This window comes from Mercenaria mercenaria, chromosome 12 (assembly GCF_021730395.1).
Source record: "Mercenaria mercenaria strain notata chromosome 12, MADL_Memer_1, whole genome shotgun sequence".
NCBI classification, from domain to species: Eukaryota; Metazoa; Mollusca; class Bivalvia; order Venerida; family Veneridae; genus Mercenaria; species Mercenaria mercenaria.
The window spans coordinates 22286252-22311765 of NC_069372.1; the positions used below are offsets into that span (position 1 = coordinate 22286252).

The 25514-nt window shown below is 35.9% G+C and overlaps 1 long non-coding RNA gene across 5 annotated transcripts; it reads right to left on the bottom strand.

Moving 5' to 3' along the window:
* Positions 1-1816: 1816 nt before the first annotated feature.
* Positions 1817-23900, bottom strand: LOC123557369 (uncharacterized). 5 transcript variants are annotated; one of them, XR_008366414.1, is made up of 11 exons: positions 23877-23900; positions 21251-21326; positions 17886-17985; positions 17698-17791; positions 16358-16457; positions 15216-15400; positions 14171-14293; positions 13621-13757; positions 11965-12104; positions 7155-7286; positions 1817-3881 (listed from the first exon to the last, which is right to left on the bottom strand). It is a non-coding gene; the product is annotated as an uncharacterized LOC123557369 (long non-coding RNA). The 5 variants fall into 5 exon arrangements; XR_008366413.1 differs by having other exon boundaries at positions 15216-16457; XR_008366412.1 differs by having other exon boundaries at positions 16358-17791.
* Between the last annotated feature and the right edge of the window lie 1614 nt (positions 23901-25514).

Sequence of the window (25514 nt, forward strand, 5' to 3'; positions counted from 1 at the left end):
TATGAAAAGGTGTGCAAGAGTGACCTTACCTTCGTTTTTCAAATGACGTCAAAACGGAAGGTGCAGTAACAATGTGGGAAAAGTCTGTAAAAGTGACCTCCCCTCTGTATTTCAAAAGGCGTCAAAGGGGAAAGGGGCAATAACTTGATTGAGAAAGAAGTGGGTAAGAGTGACCTCCCCTTCATATTGCAAATTGCGTCAGAGGAAGTGGCTATAACTGGATGTGATAAAAGGTGTGTAAGAGTGACCTCCCCTCCGTATTTCAAATGGCGCCAAAGGGGGGAAGGGGCAATACCTTTGGATGGGGAAAATGTCGACAAGTGACCACTTATTTTGCAGATGGTGTTCAGGGGAGATAAACTGAAGGACAAAGTACGTGTTGGAATAACCTCAAGTTTATTTTGCAAATGGCGTCAAGGTGAAATATCATTGGTGGTTGACAAAATGCATATCAATAAGGATAATCTCTGGATAAAGCATGACCAATTGAACACACCTGCATTTTGCGTACGGTGTGACGGTAAGTACTTAGAGATATTAAAGGAAAGTCATTTTTGATTTCCGAAACAGCAATAACCAATGCAATTGAATGACCTTTTATTTCTTAAAATAAAATAATCAACACAACTGTATGGCATTTTATTCATTTTTCAAGCAGAAATAAAATGTAAAACATAATCACAAATAACATTTTAAAAAAGTATAACTACAGTGTTAAAACAATAAAAATACTTCTAAAAATACTATTATTTTACAATTTTAAACGATATGTACAGAAATTCATTAAATTCAACTCATTTAGAAAATATGGTAAGCTTGGAATTATATTTTAAAGTATCTACGTTACTATAATACAAAGTACAAAATGTATATCATTAATAAATCAGTATAACAGACAATATTTGCACCAAAAATGAAATTTTGTCATTTAAAAATGGTAAGGGATCGTTTTACTTATTTCTGTCACCTTAAGTTTTACCAATTTGCTATTGTAAAAGGTATAGAAGACATTCGTTTATTTCAGCACCGAGTGAACATAAATCTGGTGTTCCCAAGTGAAAATAATTCATTATGAAACGTTCATATCTAATTCTTAACTTCTAACAATTTTAACCAAATTGTACACATAAATGTTGTATTGCTTTATGTCTTGTTGAGTTTAATTATTTTTCATATTATCTTTACTTATTCAGTCATGGGTAACGTAACGCTATATTTTATGATGTCTCAATGCTTATGTTGGAAAATGAGTTCAATCGGTCTAAGAGATGTATAAGAATCTTTTATATTTCAATGATTTTCTCGTGTATTTTCGGGTTTTTTTTTGTTTTTTTTTAAAAAGCATTACTATACAGCTTTGTTGCTTTTAAGCACATTTCACGTCCTTACAATTCATATCCTTTCGCGTTCAAGTGTAGTTCCGTTCTAGTGAACATCATATTTCTCTCTATTTAAAACAATGAATTTATCATGTTATAATCTAACGTTATATTACAGTACTTCATTAAAAGCGTAGACTAAAAACCTGAAAGTTTACCAACAATTTTTACACATCATTTATAAAGATATGCTAGTCTTGTTCCCATAAAAGACAAAGTTGCTTTAACAGTCACTTCAGCCCCGAATGGTTAAGGTTAGTGCTCAGAGTTAGGTGTTGGTTAAAAGTTATGCCAAACAGTGTGTAAAATTCAGTGTACAAAAATGAGGCCAAAATGACTTTTAAAAGCAACATTAAAATGACCCAGACAAAGGACTAGAATGCGGATTTGAATAAAAGAATTAAGGTCTTATCGGTACATACTGCAGTTACTAGCATATGGAATTATATACCATATTTTGAGATTTCAAGAAAACGACGATGCATTATACCCTGATACAGCCGCTCTTAAAAGGTGAGAAATCCAAATACAATTTTCACTTGTATGTAACCACAATTTAACGTAAGAATATGAATAACGTAGAATCAGATATTATTTTAACTAAAACATAACTACATGTAGATTGAAATGTCACTATGTCACTTTTTTCCAACATAAGTATTGCCATAAAATGTAGAGTAACGTTACACATAGCGTATGGCGTTAGGTTGGCAGAAAATATAAAATAAAAATAATAATAAAATGCAATAGAATAAAATCCGTGTGATTATTTTTTAGAAATTTTCACGTGTGAACATTAGTATGTTTCTGTTTCGAGCTTACACTGAAACAAAGGAATGTCCTCTATATGTTTTAAAATATATGAGGGTTTGTAATTTAGCCCCCACTCCAAAATGTACAAGTTGCAAAAAGTAGCTTTTTATACATCAACTAAACTACGCATATTTATTTTTGAAACAATCCCTGACCAGTTAAAACGCAACTGTTCAAAAGAGCAAAAATTTGAGACACTTTTTGAAATATTTAACCAACTACATTTTTTTCTTACAAAATTCACTGTCCCTGCTTTTTTACATTAATGTCAAATGTGCTACATTTTGTATTTGTAATAAAAATATCATTTAGAAAAATACCTTGCATAAAATCATGACTGCCAACAAATCAAGCTAAAATATTCGCTGTGTCTAAAAATAGTTTGAATGTATCAGTGTTAAAAAAAACAAACAATTTACTGATTTTTGTTTTAAATATTTATCCTAAAGTTTAGGAAATATTTGTCAAATGGTTGAAACAATTACAAATTTAGTCCGCTAAAAATGATAAACTAGAGCGATTGTTACCCCCAGACGCTTCTTTGATGCAGGGTAAGTCAATGTTGTCAACATTTTGACATTCAAGCGTAACCTTGACCTTGGATTTAATAACCTGGGTTCTATACAGGTCTTCTTGATATTTATTGCTAGTTTTATGAGTGTATGGAAAATGGGGTTACAAGATATGTAGCAGACACAAAGCTATTTGACCTTTGACCTCATATGTGTCACACTGACCTTTAACCTAGTGGCTAGATGGAATTGACAGTTAGTGCTTACTTTATTAGATTAGACAATATGGTGCGGTCTTTTAAGTCAGAACTTGACCTTTGACCGAATGAACTAGGTTGTGAGTGCTTACATCTATTTACTAATCCTAATTTTATATCAAGAACTGTTGTAAGGAAAGCCCGCGTGACTATTCGGAAATGCTGACCAATATTTATTGCTATAGGATATAAGTAAGCGTGAGTGATGAATAAGACTCTTTTCCTTTTGGGGGTAGAGTAGGGGGTAGGGGCGGGTGAATGAGAAGATATAAGAAACAATCTAAGATTTAACCAGCACAATTACAAAATATGACCCAAGTAACTTTGACCTTTTGGATGCTTGACCCCTAACAAATAATTGTCTGCGTTTTACCACAATCAACAAATGTGAAGTTTGATGCTAATATGGGCAGTAGTTAAGAAAATATAGTGATTTTGAGAATCATATAAAAGTTTAACCTGAGTGCAACGGTGACAGTGACCCTGAAGGCAGGGCAGTACAATAACGAATGCTTGACCTAAATATTCGTTGCAGTTAAGACAATATGGAGCGGACACTAAATTAAAGTTATTTGATCTTTGTCCACCAAGAGTAATACTGACCTTGGGCCTAGTAACTTGGGTTGTGCACAACAAACATTCTTGTTGAGGCTAATAAATGAAGCCATTTTTTTTCAATCTTCCCAGCGGACATGATGCACAGATAGGCGAACGGACGAACGGACTCGCTGACATGTGTGACTCCAATATAATCCCGTGTACTTTGTACATGAAGGTATAATTATATACATGTTAGTTTATATCTAATCTCAACAAAGCTTGTGTCAGGGCTGTGGTGATACCATGTTTGCTTGTGACAGGACTGTCGTGGATCTACCATAATTGGTTCTTTCTTCTGCAGATACTTCTTACTTGTGAATCTGAAAATGAAAACAAATAATTAATATACGAAATACTTCAAGATGTAATGTCAAATTAAAGACTGAATATATTTTCAAGTTATAGCTTTTGCAGAATTCAAGACAGGTGGATTTTAACAAAACCTTTAACCAAGAAATCCCAGTCTTCTTAGTACAATAAGGACTATAATTCTGACAAAAGAAAAGTGAGACTAAAAAATTGTACAAAAATAAAAATGTGAACCTTAACCAAAAACTTTCAATTTTCGATGTACAACAACGGTCATAATTCTAATAAAACGCAAGTAAGAGTTTCCAGGTCTACTTTAATACTAACGTAGGATTAACAAGAGCACCGCCTAGCGGATGCAGACGCTAATCTGATTTTTTGTCCCTGTAAAATAGAAATATTGTTCTACCCATGATTTTCAAAAAAGGTTCAAAAGGGGCCATAATTCTTGGAAAAAGCAATGTAGAGTTATGGTACTTGCTGTGCAGAGTCAGCTTTTAATGGCAAATAACTGTTCCAAGTTTCAAAGCAAAAGCTTCGACCGTTATGGAGAAATGTTGACCTAAATGCAAAACTTAACCAAGAAATCTGATATTTTCTACGTCCAAAAGGGGCTATAAGTCTTGCAAAAAGCAGGATGGAGTTATGTTTTATGCTGTATAGAGTCCGTTTTTGATGGTGAACAAGTGTTGCAAGTTCTAAAGCAATATCTCTGATAGTTTAGGAGAAAAGCTGACCTAAACACAAAATTAAACCAAGAAATCTGATTTTCTAAGTCAAAAAAGGGCCATAATTCTTACAAAAAGCAGGATGGAGTTATGTTTCTTAATACTGTACAGAGTCAGTTTTCGATGGTAAACATGAGTTGCAAGTTTCAAAGCAATAGCTTTGACAGTTTAGGAGAAAAATTGACATAAACATAAAACTTAAAAAAAGAAATGTGATATTTTTAAGTCCAAAAAGGGACTATAAGTCTTGCAAAAGGCAGGATGGAGTTATGTTTCTTGTTGTATAGAGTCAGCGTTTATTGGTGAACAAGTGTTGCAAGTTTTAAAGCAATAGCTCTGATTCCCACCAAATTTCATGAAGATCAATTGAAAAATACATCGTCTATCGCATACACAAGGTTTTTCTTTGATTTGACCTAATGACCTAGTTTTTACCCCATATAACCCATATTTAAACTCGACCTAGATTTCATCAAGGCAATCATTCTGACCAAATTTCGTGAAGATCAATTTGAAAACACAGCCTCTATCACATACACAATGTTTCTCTTTGATTTGACCTAGTGACCTAGTTTTTGAATTCAGATAACCCATTTAAGTTAAAAATAGCCATGATTCTGACACAAGGCATAAAAATGTAAGATTGTTGACCTACGTACTAATCTTATGATAAAAAAACAAGGGCATAAAGCTCTGATAGTATACAAGATAAGCAAACCTAAACAACAAGAGCTGTCCGTAAGACAGCCAATGTTAGACTATTCGAATTATTGTCCCAGAATCAGGAAATGCTACCCTAAATGTAAAAATATCTATAGAGTTTCAATTCAGTATCTCCATTAGTTTTGGAGCTCGGGTAACTTGCATACAAAACTTTAACCAGAAGTTTTATGTTCATAAGAGGACATAATTTGCCCGAAATACATGTCAGAGTTATGGGACTTGACCAAGTAAGGTTGGTAATTGATCTATAAGAATAAAAAACAAGTTTCAAATATATATGCCTTTAAGTAATAGCTGTATGTATTTGCACGCAAAACTTTAACTAGGATTTTCTAAGTCCAAAAGGGGGCATAACTTGGCCAAAATGAAGGTCAGAGTTATCGGCCTTAATGCAATCAGCTAGTTTTACAACCCCGAAGACACGTGAAGTTTCAATTCAATACCTGCATTAGTTTTGGAGATAGTAACTTACATGTAAATCTTAACTTTAACCAGGACTTTCTTAGTCCAAATGGGGCATAATTTGCTCAAAATGCATGTCAGAGTTATAGAACTTGAGTATGGAAATTGACCTAGAAAAAGAAAAAATTAAGTTTCAAAGCTATGTACCTTTAAATGATAGCTGTATGTATTTGCATGCAAAACTTTAACCAATGTGTGTCGCCGACGCCGACGCCAGGATGAGTAGAATAGCTAACTATTCTTCGAATAGTCGAGCTAAAATCTGACCAAGAAATTCCTATTTTCTAAGTACATAAAGCGTCATAATTCTGACAAAGTGTATGCGGGAGTTATTGTTCTTGACAAAGTTATACATCTTATGCTGTTACCAAGTGTGCATAGTTTCAAGTAATGTTCGAGAAAAAATTGGGCCTAAACAAAAATAAAAACTGTTGCAGATTAAATGGCATAAAATTAATAATAAATTAAACATTGTTTTTCACGAAAACGTACGTCTCCCACCATTTGCCACGCAGAAATTGCAAAAATGCCACAACTTAAGGCCATAATTCCAGGGGAAATGGCGGACCATAACATTCCACCGATGAACACAACTTAGCTTGGCAGTAGTAAATCATGTGAAGTTTGGTGGAATTCCAACCAGTGGTATAGAAAAAGTAGCGCTGATCATAGGATTTAACAAATCAAGGGTCATGACTCCACTGACAATCATTTAACCACAACATGACGATAATATGCACAACTACGCTTCACACTAATCACTCGTAATGTTTGGTGAAATTCAGCCTAATTATATCCAGCAAGAAGTGTAAACATTGTAAAATATGACAATTTAAGGATCATAACTCTGCTGAAAATCACTGAATCAGAACATGTCGACGATACGTATAAATAGGCTTGGCACTGATAACTCATTTTAGATATGGTGGAAATCTCATAAAATGTGACAAAGAAAGGGCCATAACTCCTCTGAAAATCACTAAACCAGAACATGTCCAAAATATGCATAATTGGTACTTAATTCTCTTGCACTGTTTGGTGGAAATCCGCCAAATCAAAAAAGAGAAGTGGCTAAAACATCAAAACAGTTGGCGAATCAAGGGTCATGATTCCACAAGAAATCATCGAACCAAAAACTGCCGATGATATTGCACAATAAGGCCACGCAATGATCGCTCTTGCGAAATTTGGTGTAAATCCATTCAGTGGTGCCGAAAGAGTTGCGTGGATAAACTTTGTGACAGACCGACGGACATACACACGGACGGACGGACGGACAGCACTAAACAGTATGTCTCTCCACTACATATTGAAGGCATAACTGCTTACAGACAGAGTCAAATATCAACCAATAATTCTGAAAGGTATTACCTGGCTTACATCGGACTGTCAGCTGTTGGAAACATTCAAGACAAGACGGTATGGTGATATTTGTTTTCTGACATTGCTTTTTTTTCCTATGTCTTTCAATAATGGCAAAAACTGTCTTCTTGCCTTTTAGATCTGAAATAAATCATACTTTATTGTCCTGGTGCTACAAGAGCCAGTAATGTTATCAAAATCAATGAAAATATGCAGAGTAGCTTGAGGTCATTGAATTCTTTCTCCTCAAGGTTTGCTGTAGGTTTGTGGTCAATATTTAGACATAATGACTTGGACAATTATCGAGGAATTTATGGTTATATAACTTGTTTATACAAACTGAAATGCTTTCTTTTGGAAAGGCCTCCTAGTTTTATTAGTCTTGATGTCTAATTTTGTTCGTTTTATCTTTATTGTTTTAGCCTTTCTGTAACAACGCTTTCCTATTTTACTTTTTAATATAATTATTTATATGCATGTTATACGACTGTATGTAGTTGAGGCGATAATTTAACATTTTAAAGTTTCAAAATATCTTGATTTGTTTTGAATTTATCGTAAAAAAAAAACGATTTTAATGGGATGTTTTCCCTTGTAAATTTCAGCCATTTTGGACACTAAAACATCTACATGTATAATTTCAATTTGAAATTGATTGTTGAAAATGACTGTTTCTGGATATCTAAATGAGCATAAAGATATATTACCGTTTAAAATCATTAGCAAAATTTGGAAAACAAGCATGCCTCGAGCATAATCATGCTAGTTATCTCTAGAGAGTGGAAAACTATGTATTACAAATGCAGGATTTCTCAAGCGCCTTTAAAATCATGCAAACAAAATGAACAATGTTTTCTGTAAATGTTAAAAGGTTAAATCATTGTTGTCTGTATTTGTGGAACGATGTCAACATCATCGCTATAACACATGCCGTCTAAAATGTTCGATGGAACAATACTAAATTAAAGAAGGGACAAATCTCCAGAAACATTCGAGTTAGGCAACTCCAGAAAAAAAATGCGCTTGTGTTCTTGAAGTTGACGATGTTTACTAAAAATTCCACTTGGATTTGAGGAGTTGAATACAGAATATTATGCTGTAGTTATGATATTTTCAAAGTCCGTAAAAAGAGCCCAACTCCAGGGAAAAAAAACAAGAGCTGTTCGTAATAGACAGCCAAGCTCGACTATTCGAAATTTTGTCCCAGAAACAGGAAAATATTACCCAAAATGTTGAATATCAAAAGAGATTAAAGTTCAAAAGGGGACATAATTTGACCAAAATGCATATCAGAGTTATTGGACTTGGTGCTATCAACAAGTTTTATAACCCCGAAGGTACATGTGCAGTTTCAATTCAATATCTGTATTAGTTTTGGAGATAGTAACTTGCATGTAAAACTTTCAACAGAATTGTCTAAGTCCAAAAGGGGGCATAATTTGCCAAAAATACATGTCAGAGTTATTGGACTTGACCCAGTGAGATTGGTAGTTGACCTAGAAAAGGAAAAAAAAAAGTTTCAAATCTTTATGCCTTTTAGTAACAGTTGTATGTACTTGGATGCAAAATTTAAACCAGGATTTTCTAAGTCCAAAAGGGGGCATAATTTGGCCAAAATGAAGGTCGGAGTTATGGGACTTGGTGCTATCAACTAGTTTTATAACACCGAAGACACGTGAAGTTTCAATTCAATATCTGTATTAGTTTTGGAGATAGTAACATGCATGTAAAACTTTAACCAGAATTGGCCAAGTCCAAAAGGGTGCATAATTTGCTCAAATACACATCAGAGTTATGGGACTTGACCCAGTGAGGTTGGTAATTGATCTAGAAAAAGAAAAAATAAGTTTCAAACCTATATGCCTTTTAGTAATAGCTGTATGTACTTGCATGCAAAACTTTGACCAGAATTTTCTAAGTCCAAAATGGGGCATAATTTGGCCAAAATGAAGGTCAGAGTTATGGGACTTGCTGCTATCATCTAGTTCTATAACCCCGAAGGTACATGTGCAGTTTCAATTCAATATTTGTATTAGTTTTGGAGATAGTAACTTGCATGTAAAACTTTCAACAGAATTGTCTAAGTCCAAAAGGGGGCATAATTTGCAAAAAATACATGTCAGAGTTATTGGACTTGACCCAGTGAGATTGGTAGTTGACCTAGAAAAGGAGAAAAAAAAGTTTCAAATCTTTATGCCTTTTAGTAACAGTTGTATGTACTTGGATGCAAAATTTAAACCAGGATTTTCTAAGTCCAAAAGGGGGCATAATTTGGCCAAAATGAAGGTCGGAGTTATGGGACTTGGTGCTATCAACTAGTTTTATAACACCGAAGACACGTGAAGTTTCAATTCAATATCTGTATTAGTTTTGGAGATAGTAACTTGCATGTAAAACTTTAACCAGAATTGGCCAAGTCCAAAAGGGTGCATAATTTGCTCAAAATACACATCAGAGTTATGGGACTTGACCCAGTGAGGTTGGTAATTGATCTAGAAAAAGAAAAAATAAGTTTCAAACCTATATGCCTTTTAGTAATAGCTGTATGTACTTGCATGCAAAACTTTAACCAGAATTTTCTAAGTCCAAAATGGGGCATAATTTGGCCAAAATGAAGGTCAGAGTTATGGGACTTGCTGCTATCAACTAGTTCTATAACCCCGAAGACACATGTGAAGTTTCAATTCAATATCTGCATCAGTTTTGGAGAAAGTAACTTGCATGTAAAACATTAACCAGAATTTTCCAAAGTCCAAAAGGGGGCATAATTTGCTCAAAATACATGTCAGAGTTATGGAACTTGACCAAGTGAGGTTGGTAATTGACCTAGATAAAGAAAAAATAAGTTTCAAAGCTATGTGCCTTTAAATGATAGCTGTATTTACTTACATGCAAAAACTTAACCAAGGTGTGACGCCGACGCCAGGGTGAGTAGAGTAGCTAGACTATTCTTCGAATAGTCGAGCTAACAAGAGCTGTCACAGAAGACAGCGCGCTCGACTATTTCGATGCTGGATAGTGAAACTGGGCACATCTGAAGAAACTAGAGCTGTCACTGGAGTGTTTAATGACTCCAATTGTGGATGAAGATATTGCACAATAGCCTGTGTCTAAGTCAAAAATATCAACTTAAAGTAATAAGAGAGGTAAAGATAAAATGATAAGTATATCCTAAGCAAAAAGGGGCATAATTCATTAAATATTGGTGCCAGAGTTATGCAGCTTGTGTCATATAGTGTGGGTGATGATGTTGAACAACTATTTTAAGTTTGAATAAAATCCATTCAGTATTATCAGAGACAGAGTGAAAGTGCATCAAAACTTCAACCTAAAATTCTAAGTAAAAAGGGGGAATAATTAATGAAAAATTGGTGCCAGAGTTATGCACCCTGCGTCTTATGGTGTGGGTGATGATGTTGAACAACTATTTTATGTTTGAATCAAATCCATTCAGTAATAACAGAGACAGAGTGAAAGTGCATCAAAACTTTAACCTAAAATTCTAAGTATAAAGGGGAAATAATTCATGAAAAATTGGTCCCAGAGTTATGCACCTTGTGTCATATGATAAGGGTAATGATGCTGAACAATTGTTTAAGTCTGAATCAGATCCATTCAGTAATAACAGAGACAGAGTGAAAGTGCATAAAACTTTAACCTGAAATTCTAAGTAAAAAGGGGAATAATTCACGAAAAATTGTGCCAGAGTTAAGCATCTTGTGTCATATGATGTGGGTGATGATGCTAAACAACTATTTTAAGTTTGAATCAAATCCATTCAGTAATAACAGAGGTAGAGTGAAAGTGCACCAAAACTTTAACCTGAAATTCTAAGTAAAAAGAGGGAATAATTCATGAAAAAATGGTGCCAGAATTATGCACCTTGTGTCATATGATGTGGGTGATGATGTTGAACAATTTTAAGTTTGAATCAAATCCATTTAGTAATAACAGAGATAGAGTGAAAGTGCATCAAAACTTTAACCTGAAAATCTAAGTGAAAAGGGGGGATAATTCATGAAATATTGGTGCCAGAGTTATGGCCCTTATGTCAGATGATGTGGATGATGATGAGGAATAAGTATTTCAAGTTTGAATCAAATCCATCAAGTAATTACAGAGATAAGTTGAAAAAAGAGAAAGTGCACCAAAACTTTAACAAAGGTGGGGATGCGGAAAGACGCCGACGCCGACGCCGGGGCGAGTAGGATAGCTCTCCTTATACTTCGTATAGTCGAGCTAAAAATGACTATACTATGTTCTTATATAGTTGTAATGTTTCAAAGTCCGAAAATGGCAATTTCTTCCAAAGAATCGGACATAAAACTCCCGACAAAATGTAAAAGTCCACGTCACGTTGGTGATGTACACAAAGTTTCATTTTTATTGAAGAGAAACTGTAGGAGTTGAGCACAGAAGAAATATGACTGACAGACTTACTGACGGACGAACAGACATACGGAATGACGGACGGAAAGTTTAAACACTATGTATGTCTCGCGGGTCTTTGACGCCGTAGATAAAACTGATCCTAACCAGTACTCGCATCTCATCAGCATATGAGACCGAAGTCAATTTTCTCTCTCATCAAGATTCGAATCGGCGACTCCAGACAACAGGTCAAATGTTCAACCATGATAACCACGTTTGCCATTTGTGTAAGGACATGTAGTTCACGAATATATGTGGCAAACATATACAATATGTATTTGCGAGAAGAATTATTTGCCACAATACAATGTTTTTGAAACTATTTTTAAACAGCTGCAGACAGCGCAGTTCTAACAGAGCATACACATGATCTAATATTTCTCTTTACCTGAACGAATTCTTCGTCCGAGGGGGTTTCACTGTTGTGTACGAGGTGTAGAACAGCTGTCTACCATCAACAAGACTGGACAAATAAAGAAGAAAGGTCCACCAAGGCTTGAATTCCACTATATCCATGCACTACTTTGCCTGTTGAAAAGTGATGAAAATTAATTTCTTACATTTACAACTTTTTATTGCACTATATAAAATGACAGTATATGACACTAATAACCTCAAGAAGCAGTTCATAAATTGCCAAAAAGTTGCACACACAGAACACGCTCTTCAGTTGTTTTTGTTATTTCCGCTACAAACGGCTTATAAATTTAAATCGCCTTTGATTGTACGTTAAACAATCCAATATCACTGTATATAACGTTGACAAATAAGTTTCAATATATATCTTATTAAAGGTTACTCTAGTCTTAAGTCTTTCGCTACTTGAGTCGTCTAATATAAAGAGCATGTGTCGTCTGCTAGAAGCAACACTATTGCCATGCTATGAATCTTCTTATATCACGTGGATATTATTCTTAACTGCAAATACCGAAATTTAGTTTGTAAATTAAAATAAACCAATATTACGTTACTTTATAAATCTCTCAACATGCTCAGGAAAAATCAAAGTTCTTGTCACAAAACCAGTTGTTTATACCAACAGTAGCTTTCGGTGTGCTTGTCGCATTTACGTTGTTTCAAATAAATCCACGGAATTCAGTTCTCTAACCCTGGGTTTTAAACCACTATATATTAGCTCTCCAACAACCGCATGGTTAGGTCAGTAACAACAAGAGCTGTTCGTAAGACAGCGCGCTCGACTTTTCTCAGTGCTTGACTCTAAATTAGAGCTTTGCCATTAAAATAATTCAAAGTTAAAAAGGAACATAACTCTGTCAAAAGTCAAATCAGAGTTACTGGAATTATGTCTCCTGGTGTAGACTTCGATAGTAAATAACTATTTTGAGTTTCAAGTCAAAAGCTTTAACAGTAACAGAGATTTTGACTTAATCAAACATTTTAACAAAAAATTCTAAGTTAAAAAGGGACATAATCCGGTCAAAATTGGAATCAGAGTTATGGGGATTGTTTCTCCTAGTGTAGACTTTGATGGTAAATAAGTATTTTAAGTTTCAATCAAAAGCTTTGATAGTAACAGAGATATTTGACTTTATCAAAAACTTTAACAAAAAATTCTAAGTTAAACAGGGGCATAACTCTGTCAAAATTCAAACAGAGTTATGGGAATTGTGTCTCCTGGTGTAGACTTTGATAGTAAATAACTATTATGAGTTTCAAAGTTTTAATAGTAACAGAGATATTTGACTTTATCAAAAATTTTAACAAAAAATTCTATGTTAAAAAGGGGCATAATTCTGCAAAAATTCAAATCAGAGTTATGGGGATTGTTTCTCCTGGTGTAGACTTTGATAGTAAATAACTATTTTAAGTTTCAAGTCAATAGCTTTGATAGTAACAGAGATATTTGACTTTATCAAAAACTTTAACCAACGGCGACGCCGACGCCGACGCCGGGGCGAGTACAATAGCTCTACTTTTTCTTCGAAAAGTCGAGCTAAAAAGTGTATCTGTCACCCATTTATACACACTGTGACTACAACTCGCACCGCATAAATTATAATTCTTGAGTAATTCAGTAGCTTACCTTGTTGATAACGGCTGATTACCATGGTAACGCAAGGGTTTGATAGGGTTTCAATGCACATCTGATGACCGGCTTCGTTTGGGTACCAGCAAGGTAGTTCTACTGCTGCTATTGTTCCATTAACTAACATTTTCTTCCTATTGATACAATAAAGTAAATAGCCACATTGTTTTTTTTTCTTGGGTTTCTCACCAATACTTAATCACATCAAAGCCACGTATGGAAAGCTGGGCACTATTTCAACTTTCTTAAAAATGAAAAGACACTTTTTGACTGAATAAAATTTAAAGTTCGTATAAATATGTTACAATTTATAAAACCGCGTCTGAAATTCACATAGCGGTGATCACAAATTCGAACCCCGTCTCAAGCTAATATTGTCGCAAACCTTTGCCTGATGTAAACCACATCACTTCAGTGAGTCAAATAAAGTTGTGAAAATCTTCGAATTTATACATCTACCAGTTAATGTAGTGTAACCACATTGAATTCTGTCATTCCCTAAACAGACTTGTTTCCAAAATGCGTAACAGATATAGTAAGTCCTTACGTGTATAATCCAAGAAATTGCTTTTCGTCGGATATTTCGAGTACTTCTTTTACCAAAACCAGGATCTGTGTCCACATTGCCATGCTATTGAATTACTCCAAGTGGAAAATTGACCTCTGCTTCCTAAATGTTGAAAGTTATACTCTGCTGACTGAATACTGGTAAACAATCATCATACAATTAACAATAATCGGGTTTAAAATAAAAACAAGGAGCTGCGTTCAATAAACGCTTGATGCCCCCGGTGGCATCCTTGTCGATACAAAGCAACCTAAGTCCAAAACAAGGTCAAGGTCAAACTGTGGTCAGATGATGTTTGAAGATGAGGAATGGTCACATGTTACATCTGTATTAGTATCAGTTCATTCTTGTAAGCGGTATTGATGCTAGACGAAACGGTCACATTCGATTAACCAAGAGATGGCCCATATAAAGCAACCTAAGTACACAATGCGGTCGAGGTCAAGGTCAAGGTCAAACTGAGGTCAGGTGATGTTTGAAGATGAGGAATGGTCACAGGTTACATCTGTATTAGTATCAATTCATTCTTGTAAGCGGTATTGATGCTAGACGAAACGGTCCCATTTGGTTAACCAAGAGATGGCCCATATAAAGCAACCTAAGTCCAAAATGAGGTCAAGGTCAAGGTCAAACTGAGGTCAGGTGATGTCTGAAGACGAGGAATGGTCACAGGTTACATCTGCATTAGTATCAAGTCATTCTAGTAAGGGGTATTGATGCTAGACGAAACTGTCCCATTTGGTTAACCTCGTACGGACGGACGGACGAACGAAAGGACAGACGGACGGACGGACGGACAGGACGATCACTATATGCCTCCCGCATCATTAGATGCCGGGGGCATAAAAAATGAATTAAAACTATGTAAATTAAAACAATGTAGACCTACATAATAACCAGAAAATATCCAATTTATAGAGAATATATTGAAATGAAAATGAATGTGTGTAATTTGGCTGAAAACTACACAACTAATATAAAGCTAGCAAAAGAAAAACACTAATTGTACAGACAAATTATATACCTCAGTGCGTCCAAAAAGAAGAACCAAGCTGCGTCGTCCACAAAACCATTGTCACATCTACAGCATGACATCTTAACGCGTATCTGTACAGTCAACGTCAGCCGCGCTATCTTCACCATCCACTAGATGATTGTGTCATCGACAATGCTACATCTTTACACCAGCTTGTATTCAACTTGAAAATTCTGCGAAGGGATGCATACAAAATAGAATAATATAAAAAGCAACATACGCACCTGTTCGTGATAAAAAGTAACCCAAATTTTGTCTGGTATGCATCTTCAATATCCGTCTGCGTCTTCGTTCTTCACGTGCCCCAATAGTCTAGTGGAAAAGCAATGCAAAACAAAAGGAATAAAAAGCAGAAATAAAACAACGGCGCATGCTTCCCAGTCCAAGCCTTCGTCTGCACATGATGCCTATTCGTCCGCATATATCTTCATATGTGTTTCCGGGTATCTAAAATTTGCTGGACAAGTAAAGTTATAACAAAATGTAATATTGAACTTATTCTAATAATTTTCTACAGTATACAAAGCGAGTAATAATACATTGGTAATGGCAGAAAGAAAAAACACCATGTCGACAGCCCGATACAACAAACAAAACGCACCAAATGCCCGTTTTCAACAAAACAATACAACCATCAAGAATAAAACCGAGAAGACCACATTGAAACCACCACAGACACCTCCATATACACAAAAACACCACAACAAACACCACCACAAAAACAACCAAGTAGCCACTGCAAACAGATCCCTGACAAAACAGCATACACTAAACAAACAGTATTACGAAGCAAAAATATACAAGATAGATCAGGTGATCTATAAGTGCATCCAGTTATTTTGCTTTTGTTTCAGTTTTGCCTGACATTTATTTTCAGGTCTTAGCAAGGCTTAGATTATTTAAAGCTAAACCTGTAGCGCTTGATCGACAGCTGGATTTCTCTCTTTGCCAGGGCCTTGAACGCCGGTCATCAGTGTATACAATTGCCTAGATAAAAAGGTACGTTTCCATGGTAACCCTGTTTAGTGTATAGATAGAGAAATGCATGTGTAAGAACAGAAACAAACATATATAATATTAGTGTTACCTTTATACAAATTACGCATCAAAAGAAAAGTAAATATACAAACCCTTTATGTTCCAAAATGTGCTGTATAACTTAGTACATCTGAACGTCGGTTATCCATTTATACCATTGCATTGACGTGGACATGCGTTTCCGTGCTAAACCTGTTGTTTGTATAAGATACAGACGAAATGTGTAAAAACAACAAGAGCTGTCCGTAAGACGGCATGCTCGACTTTTCTCAGTGCTTGACTCTGAATTTGAGCTTTGGCAGTAAAAAAATCCAAGTTAAAAAGGGGCATAACTCTGTTAAAATTCAAATTATAGTTATGAGAATTGTGTCTCCGTGTGTAGACTTTGAAATTAAATAACAATTTTGAGTTCCAAGTCAAAAGCTTTAATAGTAACAGAGATATTTGACTTTATGAAAAAATTTAACAAAAAAATCTAAGTTAAAAGGGGCATAATTCTGTCAAAATTCAAATCAGAGTTATGGGAATTAATTCTCCTGGTGTAGACTTCGATTGTAAATAAGCATTTTAAGTTTCAAGTCAAAAGCTTTGATAGTAACAGAGATATCTGACTTTATCAAAAACTTTAACTAAAAATTCTATGTTTAAAAGGGGCATAATTCTGTCAAAATTCAAACGAGAGGTATAGGAATTGTTTCTCCTGGTGTAGACTTTAATAATAAAAAAGAAGTATTTTAAGTTTCAAGTCAATAGCTTTGATAGTAACAGAGATATTTGACTTTATCAAAAACTTTAACCAAAGTTTCTAAGTTAAAAAGGGGCATAAATCTCTCAAAATCAAATCAGAGTTAAGGGGATTGTTTCTCCTGGTGTAGACTTTGATAGTAAAGAAGTATTTTAAGTTTCAAGTCAAAAGCTTTGATAGTAACAGAGATACTTGACTTTATCAAAAACTATAACCAAAATTTCGAAGTTAAAAAGGGGCATAATTCTGTCAAAATTCAAATCAGAGTTATGGGGATTGTTTCTCCTGGTGTAGACTTTAATAGTAAATAAGTATTGTAAGTTTCAAGTCAATAGCTTTGATAGTAACAGAGATATTTGACTTTATCAAAAACTTTAACCACCGGCGACGCCGACGCCGACGCCGGGGCGAGTGCAATAGCTCTACATTTTCTTCGAAAAGTCGAGCTAAAAACAAACATAACAATGTTGCCAAAAGGAAGAAAAAGTAAACATACACACCTTACATGCTTCATCTGCTGTAAAACTTTGTGTATCTGAACGTCTGCATTCCGTTTATATCATTGCCTTTAGGTATATATACGTTTCCGTGGTAACCCTGTTGAATGCATAACATACAGAAAGGTATGTGTAAAGACAGAAACAAATGTATTATAGTGTTACAAGAAATTAAAAGTAAACTTCATACCATGTATTCTCCAAAATATGCTGTATAACTTTGCAGATCTAGATGTCGGTCATCCATCTATACCACTGCCTAGATGTATGTTTCCATGGTAACCCTGTTGAGTGTATAAATGCAAAAATGCATGTGTAGGAACAGAAATAAATATATCTATAGTGTGGCAACAAGAAAGAAAAAGTAAATATACTCACGTTTTGTACTCCAGAATCTGCCGTACAACTTTGTAGATCTGAATGTCTGTTTTCCATTTGCACCACTGCCTAGATGTAGAGGTTCGTTTCCATGGTAGCCCTATTGAGTGTATAGATACAGAAATGTACGTGTATAACAGAAACAAACATATCACAGTGTAGCCTAAAGAACAGAAAAGTAAATATACACACCCTATATGCCCCAACATCTGCTGTATAACTGCACATCTGTACGTGTGTCATCAATTGATACCACTACTTAGATGTAGGCGTACATTTCCATGGTAACCCTTTTGAGTGTTTAGATACAACAAGAATGTGTCTGTAGGACACAGAGTGTGCCCCCATTGGTACATCTGTCACAAATAAGGGGCAATAATTCAAATGTTTGCGGTGTTAATGGGGTTTAGCCTAAACAAACATTTTATGAAAAGGATTCATTATTCTAGGCCATATAGTTTTGAGCTATGAGCATCACAAACAAAAAGTCAACTATTTTGGCTATTTCAAGGGCCATAACTCTGTAATAAGCACGAAGATTCTCAAGAAGAATGCCAAATGTGAAAGGTCACATCATGATAAAGACTCTAGCAAGGTTTCATAAATTTACATTAAATACTTTTTGAGCTAGGCACATAATTAGGTGAAAATGTGCATATTTTTACTATTTCAGGGATCATAACTTTAAAAATAGGGGGTGGACTCGGCAAAAAAATAGGTGTGCAAGTTTATATCATGATAAAGACTTATGCAAGTTTTCAACCATTTATATTAAACACTTTTTGAGCTAGGTGCGTCAAAAGGTAAAAATGTGCATTTTTGACTATTTCAGGGCCATAACTCTGAAAATAGGGGGTGGAGCCAGACAAAAAAAAAAGAAGGTGCGCAGGTTCACATCATGACAAAGACTAATACAAGGTTTAATCAATTCATATAAAATACTTTTTGAGCTAGGTACGTCACAAGGTGAAAATGTACATTTTGACTATTTCAGTGGCCATAACTCTAAAAAACTAGGGGGCGAAGCCAGACAAAAAATAAGAGGTGCACAAGTTCATATCATGATAAAGACTTATATAAGATTTAATCAATTTATATGAAATACTTTTTGAGCTAGGCACGTCACAAGGTGAAAATGGGCATTTTTATCTATTTCAGGGGCCATAACTCTAAAAGTTGGGGGCAGACCAAAATAAACAAGGCAGTCTGAAAGACAGCTAAATCCCGCGCCACTGCTACGGATAGTGAAAGGGTAAACCCTTGACCTTTAGCTGTGACCTGGACCTTGAACTGACACGGCTGACTCATGAATTCTGCGCAACGTCTTGATGAAGTGATCATTTGACCCAAGTTTCATGAAAATCCTTCAAGTGGTTTAGGAGATACAGAGCTCACACCTTTGACCTTGAGTAGTGACCTTGACCTTGAGCTGACATGGCTGACTCATTTCTTTATGAGGTTATCATTTGACCCAAGTTTGATGAAAATCCTCCTCAAGGGGTTTAGGAGATGCAGAGTGGACACAAAATGGATTTGTTTGTTTGTTTGTTTTGGGTTTAACGCCGTTTTTCAACAGTATTTCAGTCATGTAACGGCGGGCAGTTAACCTAACCAGTGTTCCTGGATTCTGTACCAGTACAAACCTGTTCTCCGCAAGTAACTGCCAACTTCCCCACATGAATCAGAGGTGGAGGACTAATGATATCAGACACAATGTCGTTTATCAAATAGTCACGGAGAACATACGCCCCGCCCGAGAATCGAACTCGCGACCCCGAGATCCGTAGACCAACGCTCTTACCTATTGAGCTTAGCGGGCGGGCTGGACACAAGATGGAAGGCTCAAACATTTCACCCTAAGTTGTGACCTTGACCTTGAGCCGATATGGCTGACTCATAAGTTCTACACATAGTTATAATGAGGTGATCATTTGACCAAAGTTTTATAAAAGTTCTTCAAGGGGTTTAGGAGATAGAGAGCGGACACGAAATGGAAGGCTAAAACCTTTGACCTTGAGTTGTGACCTTCACCTTGAGCCGGCATGGCTGACTCATGAGTTCTGTACATTGCCTTGAAGTGATCATTTGACCCTAGTTTCATATGAATCCTTCAAGGGAATTAGGAGATACAGAGTAGACACAAAATGGAAGGCTCAAACCTTTGACCTTCTGTTGTGACCTTGACCTTGAGCCGGCATGGCTGACTCATAAGTTCTGCATATTGCTTTGATGAAGTAACCATTTGACCCAGGTTTGATGAAAATCTTTCAAGGGGTTTAGGATATATAGAGCGGATACAAAATAGAAGGCTCAAACGTTTCATCCTAAGTTGTGACCTTGACCTTGAGTCGGCATTGCTGACTTATGGGTTCTGCACATCGTCTTGATGAGGTGATCATTTCACCCAAGTTTTATAAAATTCTTTCAAGGGTTAAGGAGATATAGAGCGGACACAAAGTGAAAGGCTCAAACCTTTGACCTTGAGTTGTAGCCTTGACCTTGAGCCGACAAGGCTGGCTCATGGGTTCTGCACATCGTCTTGATGAGGTGATCATTAACCCAAGTTTCATGAAAATCCTTCAAGGGGTTTAGGAAATATGGAGCGGACACGAAAGTGTTACGGACAGGCGGAAGGACGGACGGACGGAGACCATTCCTATAACCCCCACCACTTGTGGCGGGGGATTAAAAATAGAAGGTGCACAAGTTCATATCATGATTAAGACTCGTGCAAGGTTTCATGAATCTATATCAAATACTTTTGAGCTAGGAGTGTCACAAGGTGAAAATGTGCATTTTTGACTATTTCAGGGGTCATAACTCTAAAAATAGGGGGCGGAGCCAGACGAACAAGAAGCTGCGCTCAATAAACGCTCGATGCCCCCGATGGCATCCTTGTCGATACAAAGCAACCTAAGTCTAACACGAGGTCAAGTTCAAGGTCAAGGTCAAACTCAGGTCAGGTGATGTCTGAAGATGAGGAATGGTCACAGGTTTCATCTGCATTAGTATCAAGTCATTCTAGTAAGGGGTATTGATGCTAGACGAAACGGTCCCATTTGGTTAACCTCGTACGGACGGACGGACGGACGAACGAACGTGCCCGCACGTGCCAACTTTCGTTGATCTTTAGGGGCTATTTTCCACATAAATTAGGTGGTTTTTCTTCTAATTTCATATAAAACATGGACGGAATGAAGCTCATAGACCCCAGGACGTTGGCCCGCACGGAAGGACAAGACCAAATCTATATGCCTCCACTACGCATGGGGGCACAAAAGGGCATGCTTAAGAACAGAAACAAATATTAATTCTTGTGTTGCTTTCAGAAATTCCAGACAATGAAAATAGGAAAATATGCATACCGTTTGTGCTCCAGATCTAACAACACCTTTGTCCATGATCTGTATGTTGTGCATGATCTTTGCCACTAAAACACAACTTAAAATGCAAGAAAACCAAGCTAATTCAATGAATTGGCTTCCCCCGCCGAAAGGGTTTGTGGTGAGGAATAGCAAAAAAAATATATCGGGCAAAAAGTTCAGGATGTTAATAATAATTTCATTAGTCAAAATTAATTTACATAATAAATGTATGATACTTTGATCCTAACTAAAGAATTTATTTTAAATGGGATGTTACTGTAATAAGCTTAACTTTTAAAATTAAATGCAGTTAATGGAAATGCGAGGTGGGGTGGGGGAGTGGTGCAACTTGCATGTTGATAAATATTCATGGAAGGTTTGAAAAAAAAATCTAAAATAAGGCATGAAAAAACAAGAGCTGTCCGTAAGACAGCGCGCTCCACCATTTGGGGACTTGACAGTAAAATGGATATGTGTCTGAATAAGAGACCTCTTCTATAAAAGGAAGATACACCAAGGGGCATAATTCCATCAAATACACAAATTAGAGTCATTAGGATTGTTACAACAAATGCAGATGATGATGATAAAGATATATTTTGAGTTTCAAGTCATTATCTTATATAGTACCAAAGATATGTCCAGAAATCGAAATTTGTTAAAAGAATTTAAGTATAAAAGGGGCATAATTTGGTCAAAAATACAAATCAAAGTTATGGGGATTGTTATCACACATGCAGATGATGGTGATATAAATACATTTAAGTTTTATCTTATATTGCATTAAAGTTACATCAAGAAATCAAAGATTGCAAAAAAAGTTTAAGTACAAAAGGGGCATTATTCTATCAAAAATACAATCAGAGTTATGGAGTATGTAACCACACATGCAGCTGATGTTTATAAACAAATATTTTTATTTTCAAGTCATTATCTTTTAGAGTACCAAAGATTTGTCTATTAATAAAGCTTTCGAAAAAAATTAACATGAAAATAATTCCAAGTATAACTTCTTTGTGACCTTGACCTTGGGTATAATGGGCCTAGCCCCTGCATATACTATGTTTGTATGCTGGATAATGTTTATGAGAACTTACAGTAAGATATAAGCAAAAGTAACAAAGTTATGACAGAAAAACAAAGGTTGCCGAAAAACTTTAATCTTAAAAATAACCTAAGTATAAGACCTTGGTGAGCTTGACCTTGGGTATAACGGGATCAGCCCCTACTCATACATTGCTTGTATACTGGACAATGTTTATGTGAAGTTACAGTAAGATATAAGCAATAGTAACAAAGATATGACAGAAAAACAAAGGTTGCCGAAAGACTTTAACCAAGAAGGGTCACGCCGACGCCGGCGGGTAGTATAGCCCCCCTATTCTCCGAATAGTGAAGCTAAAAATGTTTTAGGGGTGTGCATGGGGGGGAAGGGGTGTTGGGACGGGGAGGGGGTGTGACCAAGGCAAGTGGGTGACCAGGTGTAGGTGAACAACTTCACACGTTAATAATAAATGTTCAGGGAAAAGAAATGAAAGAAATTTAATGAAATTCTGCCAAACAGTAAGTTTGTTATGTACAAATATTTGAATTTTTAGATAATTAAAGGGCAATAACTCTGAAGTTACAAAAGAAATCCGTACGAAATTGTGTGTGCACAACTACATTATAGTGTTCTAAATTCTGTTTAAGTTTCATAGTTCTAGGTCAATATATCAAAAGTTATGATGCAGAAATTGCCATATTTATAACACCCTATACAGTTAACACTAGCAACTTTTAAGGGCCATAACCCTGGTGTTACTTGGGCAATCTGACTGAAACTTGATGGGCCCCATAACCTCATAGTGGTGAACATGTATATGACGTTTGTAAAAAAAGTCTTAAATAAGGAATTTTTTTGGGAGGGGGTGGGAGGGGGAGGGTGTGTGATCAAGGTAAGGGGGTGACCAGGTGTGGGTACACAACTTCACATGTTTACAATAAATGTTCACGGAAAAGAAAGAAAGAAATTTAATGAAATTCTACCAAATGGTAAGTTTGTTATGTACAAATATGTGGATTTTTACGATTAAAGGGCAATAACTCTTAGTTTACAAAATAAATCTGAACGAAATCGTGTGTTCACAACCACATTATGGTGATCTAAAGTCTGTTTAAATTTCAATATAAAATCTGACTGACACTTGGCGGGCCGCAAAAACTCATAGTGGTGAACATGTATATGGAGTTTTATATAAATATTCCCAACTATTTCCTAGATATGGCTCCGGACGGACGGAAAGACGGACGGACGGACGGACAACGCCAAAACTATATCCCTCCTACTTTCGTCGGGGGATAAAAACATGATTTTGTTAAACTTGAATGACTCACTTGCCATAAAACACGTTTTCATGGCAACATCACTTTTATTAGACAAATGACTCAAAATCAATGAAGGCAATCCATGAACAATATTACAGAACCGGTCATTCATTTATAGCACCTACATCAGAATGTAGATGTACGTTTCCATTGTAACACTGTTAATTGTATGAAATACAGAAAGACATGTGTAAGAACTGAAGCAAATATAATTCAGTTTTGCCTTAAAAATCCAGATAAAAAAGAGTAAAATACATACATTTAATATTCCATATTTAAACAAGAGCACCGCCTTGCGGGTGCTGACGCTCATCTGATTTTTTTTTGTGTAATAGAAATATTGTCCTACCCATGATTTTCTAAGTCTAAAAAGGGCCATCATTCTTGCAAAAAGCAGGACAGAGTTATGTTTCTTGATGTTCAGTGTCCACTTATGATGGTGAAAAACTGTTGCAAGTTTTAAAGCAATAGCTTTGATAGTTTATGAGAAAAGTTGACTTAAACATAATACTCAACCAAGAAAATGATTTTCTAAGTCCAAAAGGGGCAATAATTATTGCAAAAAGCAGGATGGAGTTATGTTGCTTGCTGTACAGGGTCAGCTTATGATGGTGAACAAGTGTTGCAAGTTTCAAAGCAATAGCTTTGATAGTTTAAGAGAAAAAGTTGACCTAAACATAAAACTTAACCAAGAAATCTGATATTTTCTAAGTCCAAAAAGGGCCATAAATCTTGCAAAAAGCAGGATGGAGTTATGTCTCTTGCTGTACAGGGTCAACTTATGATGGTGAACAAGTGTTGCAAGTTTTAAAGCAATAGCTTTGACAGTTTAGGAGAAAAGCTGGCCTAAACATAAAACTTAACCAAGAAAACTGATTTTCTAAGTCCAAAAGGGGCAATAATTCTTGCAAAAAGCAAGATGGAGTTATGTTTCTTGATGTACAGGGTCTGCTTATGATGGTGAACAAGTATTCCAAGTTTCAAAGCAATAGCTTTGATAGTTTAGGAGAAAAGTTGACCTAAACATAAAACTTAACCAAGAAATCTGATATTTTCTAAGTACAAAAGGGGCCATAAATCTTGCAAAAATCAAGATGGAGTTATGTTTCTTGCTATACAGGGTCAGCTTATGATGGTGAACAAGTATTCCAAGTTTCAAAGCAATAGCTTTGATAGTTTAGGAGAAAAGCTGACCTAAACATAAAACTTAACCAGGCAACGCCGACGCAGACGCCGACGCCGACACCGACGCCGACGCCGACGCCGACAACCGCTCAAGTGATGACAATAACTCATCATTTTTTTTCAAAAAATCAGATGAGCTAAAAACACATCCACCCGTGATCTGTTTCTTTGATCTTGAACTTTGTCACTTGAACACAACCTACATAGCAAGAAAACAGAAAACATAATGTTGCTCTGCCTAAATATCTCTTCTTTTTTTGTTATGGGTTTAACGCCTTTTTTCAACAGTATTTCAGTTAACCTAACCAGTGTTCCTGGATTATGATCAGTGCAAACCTGTTCTTCGCAAATAACTGCCAACTTGCCTAGATGAATCAGAGGTGGAGGACGAATGATTTTAGACACAATGTCTTTCATCAAAATTTGAAATCGTCACGGAGAACATACGCCCTCGTCACAACCCGACGTTCCGTAAACCTACGCTCTCCCTATCGAGCTAAGCGCGCGGGCTTATCTCATTTTATATTTAAAACTATTCTAAAGTATTTACTTCCATGGCAACGCCTCGACAATCAACTTTTTTGCTGATTTTTTGTATAATAGAAAAATTGTCCTACCCATGATTTTCTAAGTCCAAAAAGGGTCATAATTCTTGCAAAAAGCAAGGCAGAGTTATGTTTAATAATGTACAGGGTCAGCTTGGTGAACAACT